The sequence below is a fragment of the Schistocerca nitens genome, chromosome 8 (genome assembly GCF_023898315.1).
Source record: "Schistocerca nitens isolate TAMUIC-IGC-003100 chromosome 8, iqSchNite1.1, whole genome shotgun sequence".
NCBI classification, from domain to species: Eukaryota; Metazoa; Arthropoda; class Insecta; order Orthoptera; family Acrididae; genus Schistocerca; species Schistocerca nitens.
Window position 1 is genome coordinate 489,532,254 of NC_064621.1, and position 6,000 is coordinate 489,538,253.

Genomic DNA, 6,000 nt, shown 5'->3' on the forward strand with positions numbered 1-6,000 from the left:
TATTAATATTATAACGTAACGCAGTTAAAGTAAAGCTAAAAATTAAAACTTCTATACCCGAAAAATTAGGTCTAAGATCATGTACGCGCGATACGTACTTCACCCATTTTGAAAGGAAATAAAAGATAGAACTTAAAACCTTGGATTCTTCGAGTAGATACGGCACTATTAAATATATGTGTAAGGAAAAAATTAGATTCTTCACTTAATATTTAAAGAAATATCTGAAATTTGTATGTAAACCTTCGTCTAAAGTATGCGGAAACCGGCCCTTCGGTTATGTTTATGTTTTTTCCGAAAAATACTTCGAAACGAGTGAATCCTTCAATAGATAATATTAAAAAAACCAGATCAACTTAGTCACGGTGTAATATTAACTTAATTGACGTTATGGAATTAATTACTTATCTTCACGAGCTTAATATTCAATCGTGTGAGAGCTGCAGCAGTGTTGCCACTGTACATAAACGGTCAGCATACAAAGTGTACTCCTGTCTGTGACTGTGTACGAAGATTAATTGAAACAATATATTTCCTAATGACTGCTTATTGATCTTATTATTGACCTGACCCTGTATGGCTTTAATTTTATTTCATGAAACAATAAGAACAATGCCATGCAGGCTGCTGTAAACAGTTTTACGATACATGTTTATAATGAAAACATCTAAACACGCCTCTGCAGTCGAGGTCGCTAATCCATGTCTTGGAGGTGGCGCTGGACTCTGAGGAAAACCGGTTCGAATCCGAATTCTGATGGTGGATGTAATTTTCACGGCAGTTTAAATTCCAAACTTCCCTGCATGTGTCACGAATTGCGGGTGTGTTACATTGCTGATGCTGACCAGTTCGTCGGATGGTGTCGTTAAGATCAGCAACATAAACATAGCACAACACCATACAAGCATCCATTACAGGCACCTACACGTACGAATGTAAACTGTAAAACACGCTATTGTGAGTCAGAGGGCAGAAAATGACTGTGGTAATGATGATTTTTGTGTAAAATACCTGAACTATTTGATAATTTTGCCAAAAATTAACAGGGTACTATTTTCAAACATTATCTTGAACTGCGGGCAACTGCAGCCAGACGTCAACATTTTCATATGAAGGCTGTAGAAAACTTATTAAAACCATGATCTGTTTCACAACAGTTTAGACCTATCCTCAGGTGATCTAAATGGGGATTAGAAAGGAAGTATTTTAAAATTTGGTTTTTCACAGGCTTAGTGAATACTGTTACATGGAGCACAATACACTCACAAATAAGGCACCTGCATAATTGCGTCTACAACATTATCTAAAGATTTCTTGAAGTCTCTCCCATCCACTGATAAAATTAAAAACTGCTAGAAGCGTCTTGTCATGTACATATAACGTGGTGTCCCTAAACCAAAATAAAACGTGTATTTTGTGAGGAGGAATCAAAAGAAGCCCTTCAATGAGTTCGAAATTGTACATATGCATCAACAAAAACATACCATAATATCAGCTCAAGGCGATGCGGGTTCGGCCAAAAGGAACATGCAGACAGAACTGAGACGTAGGAAAATTTTAGGAAATTTTGACTGCCTATCCAGATAGCCTATTTTCGACAACATGTTGTCCTGTGGGTGAAACTTCTACCGTTCATAAACTCTCCACAGGTTCACACACTGCTTGGAATAACATCCATTAAACATATTAGTGTCTGTATCGTAAAGGATTAGCCACACGTTTTCTATCCAAGTGTCGTCCATGTTTTACATCAACTGCTGATTTAAACTGTAAATTTATTTTATGGACAACACCTCCCCTCTTTCACGCTTCGCCGCTCGGTGCACTAGCCGAACTTTCCCTAGCACAATCTCGTTGGGTTTTCCGATATCACGGCCAATGCAGTTTTCCTCGTGGCTGCTTGCATAAGGTTCTAGCTAGTTCAGTGTTCCCTACGGCCGAACCCACATCGCCTCCAGCTGATATTATGGTACGTCTTTATCGATACTTACGTACAATTTCGTACGCTTCGAAGGCCTAATATTTTACTCTCTCCGCAAAAAATACTCGTGCTATTTTGTTTTAAGGATACCCAATTTTCTGTACTTGACAAAACAGTTCTAACGGGTTTTGATTCCATCAATAACGTGGAGGATGAGGAGAGGCTACTAGAAAACGTTAAATAATGACGTGAAGACGGGGTGTGGCTTCAACAAAAGCGTTAAATAATGTTTCAGATACAATTATGCAAGTACCTTAGTTGCGGGTTTATTCTATTCCATGTAACAGTATTCACTAAACCAGTGTGAAAAGAAAATTTGTAAAATACTTTTTTTAATCCATGTGTAGATCATCTGAGGATGAGCCTAAACTGTTGTGAGGAAGGTCGTGGTCTTAATAAACTTTCTGCAGCCGGAGTGGCGTTTGTTGGTTAACATAAAAATATTTTCACACACTTCAGGAAAGAACGTCTGGAGTTAGTGATCGGAAATCGTAAGAGTGAAACAACGACACTGAAAATCTGTGTTGCAGCTGGAGGCGTGTTCAGATGAACAAGTTTGTAGGGAAGAAATATTTACGATGAGCGAGAAGAACGATTTAGATTAGCATTTGTAATGTTTCTGTCACTGTTTTAAATCAGGGTTAGTTATGAAACTAAGACCGGGTGTGCCCTGATTTAAGAAACTTATGCCTTGAAATACAATGTTTAGAAAAAAAAGTATTTGTTTCCGTCCATGGTCGCATTTTTTTTTTTTTTAATTTTGCGTATTGCATTACCGTTTCGGTATACAGTACCATCCTCAGTCCATCCTGTTACTAAACATAATAGTTTTTGGTAACTGTGGGTGTAAAGTAGTCTAATCACTTACGGAGAGAAAGTGCTGCCAGGATGAGAACGTAAATATTCGATTAAAGTGTCGTAGCAGGATAACACGATGCGCTAGTATGAATTAGTGTTTTGGCATTCACCAAATTCCGAAGGGCATCGATGCAACGTCTCACATCATCATGGTACATGCGAGCAATGCCAGGCTACTGAACTGCGACACGGCTTGGAGGAAACAAGATGCTGCACCACCAAGAGCCCCAGCGTACACACGGACACTGGTGGCATAAGCACGACACTCGAAAAGTGGCCGAAGTCAGCCGACAGTTGTAGAATAACACTTATCCACTCCGAGCTGCTGGTCCCCCTGGATGCTAGATATCTTTTAAGCAAAAACGATTTGGGTTTGTCAATGTACGAGGGCTTGCTGAAAAGTAACGTATCCGAATATTTTACATGAAAACTCAGAAAGATTTTAGAATAACACTAATTTTTTAACATTTTACATTATTATTCTTCATGTCTACGTATTGGTTTCTCAACATAGTCACCCAGGCGACGGAAAAAGGCCACTTAGTTGACACCTTCATCGAAGACAGTTTAACTTGGCTGACGGAGCCACAACCTCACCTCCGCTAGCACCGCTTCATAACTATCAAAGTGAAGTCTTCGAAGGTGTTCTTTAAGTTATAGAAACAGTCGAAAATCGTATACGGCAAGTGCGACTCTAAGGAGGATGATCGAGGACAGTGAACCGAAGACTTCGGATTTTTGCTAAAGTCGCAGCGCACGTGTGTAAAACAGCTACGTAGTATTGGTGCTCGGATAAAATGGTTGAAAATGTTGCATTAAAAACGGTGGCAGGAGTTCAATCTCTCTTGTAACGCATCAAATCTAAAATCACTCTGGCCTCTCCAGTAACCAGGGTGGCAGGCAGTTAACACCATGGGTATGGGGCTGTACGGGCTCCACACCAAGGTACTCCAGCACACGTTGGACACGGATCCCTAACGGCATCGTGGCTCGTGGACGGCTGGAAAAAAGGCGCTCCAGAGGTGGACGAGCAACAATATGGTGAGCGGGTGAGGTTTCAGCTGCAAGAAACTTACAATCCTGGCGCACCAGCAGGAGTTGCCGTCGAATGGTAAGTGACGGTTCTCCTGCCTCAGCATAGAGGCTGGGTATGGGACTTATGGGACTAGTCCTATAAGCGCCCGTGGCCAGTCGAAATCCCGCATGGTGGACAGAGTCAAGGATCCGCAAATAAGAGGGCCTCGCTGACCCATACACTGTGCACCCGTAGTCCAGCCGCAAACGAAGAAAAGCCAGATAAAACTGGAGAAGACGCGCCCTGTCCGCTCCCCAAGACCTGTCGCTGAGGCACTTGAGGATGTTCAGCGCCTTCAGAGTTCTGGCTTTCATGCTCCTTTCTCGTTTTCCTTACGTTTTATTATCTTATACAGCATTTTTAATGTTTTCCCGCTTTCTTTGCGTGTATGCTTCCATTTTACTAAATTTGTCCACATTCGTTTCTTTTAATGTGTGTCAGGGCTCTGATGACCTCGACGTTGAGCGCCCATAAGCCCCAAACACACACACACACACACACACACACACACACACACTCCAGCGGCAGAGGGTTATGAAGAACGACTGTGTGGAATGTTAATTACGTATGTGTGGATTTTATATTTAAAAAAGGCTTTAAGAGTTTTTACATACAAAGTTTGGAGACGTTACTTTTCAGCACGTCCCCTTAGTATTTGGCAAAGCTATTCGGAAAGCGAGCGTGACGAATGTTCAGTGGGAGTAAGAGGCTACCTACGTATGTTAATGTTGTAATCTGTACATACGCTTACTATCAGAGAGAAAATATTTTGTAAATGTCATTATTAATTTATCTATTTACTGTGATGTTTTGATCATAGGATTGCCGCAGTCAATAGGCGAAATAAAAAAGTTGCCGCTATGCACTAAAATACATTTTTCCGCTTGGTCGTCGTTCATATCGGCAGCATTAGAAAATTGCAGTGAAATGCAGGAAGATCTGCAGCGGATAGGAACTTGGTGCAGGGAGTGGCAACTGACCCTTAACATAGACAAATATAATGTATTGCGAATACATAGAAAGAAGGATCCTTTATGGTATGATTATATTATAGCGGAACAAATACTGGTAGCAGTTACTTCTGTAAAATATCTGGGTGTATGCGTACGAATCGATTTGAAGTGGAATGATCATATAAATTTAATTGTTCGTAAGGCGGGTGCCAGGTTGAGATTCATTGGGAGAGTCCTTAGAAAATGTAGTCCATCAACAAAGGAGGTGCCTTACAAAACACTCGTTCGACTTGTACTTGAGTATTGCTCATCAGTGTGGGATCCGTACCAGGTCGGGTTGTCAGAGGAGATAGAGAAGATCCAAAGAAGAGCGGCGCGTTTCGTCACAGGGTTATTTGATAAGTTTGATGTTACGGAGATGTTTAGCAAACTCAAGTGGCAGACTCTGCAAGAGAGGCGCTCTGCATCGCGATGTAGCTTGCTGTCCAGGTTTCGAGAGGTTGCGTTTGTGGATGAGGTATCGAATATATTGCTTCCCCCTACTTATACCTCCCAAATAGATCACGAATGTAAAATTAGAGAGATTCGAGCGCGCACGGAGGCTTTCCGGCAGTGGTTCTTCCCGCGAACCATACGCTACCAGAACAGGAAAGGGAGGTAATGACAGTGGCACGTAAAGTGCCCTCCGCCACACACCGTTGAGTGGCTTGCGGAGTATAAATGTAGATGTAGATGTAGTATGTCGGATATATGGACAGTGCCTACACCCATGAATGAAATTAGTATGTAGTAAATTATATAGCAAGTGAACTTTTTTTTGCGCAACGTTCTACATTGGGCTGAACAAAAACAACTTAAATTTAATTGAACATGGGCAAATGAACCAAGTAACTGTCTTACCAAGCTTAAAGATGTGTAAAACAGTGTGTATTTTATCCCCTTGTAGTACAGCGGGCCCATGGATCTAAGCTGTTACTACAAATTACAGATATAAGCAACAAATAAGCAAATTTACTACCGAATAGAGAACTGCTTCTCCGCCAGCTTTGTCAGTACAAACACCCACCTTTTCTGCAGAAAAGTATCCAGAGAAATGCGAATTATAATATTCGTAGTGAAAACTGCTTTTGTTG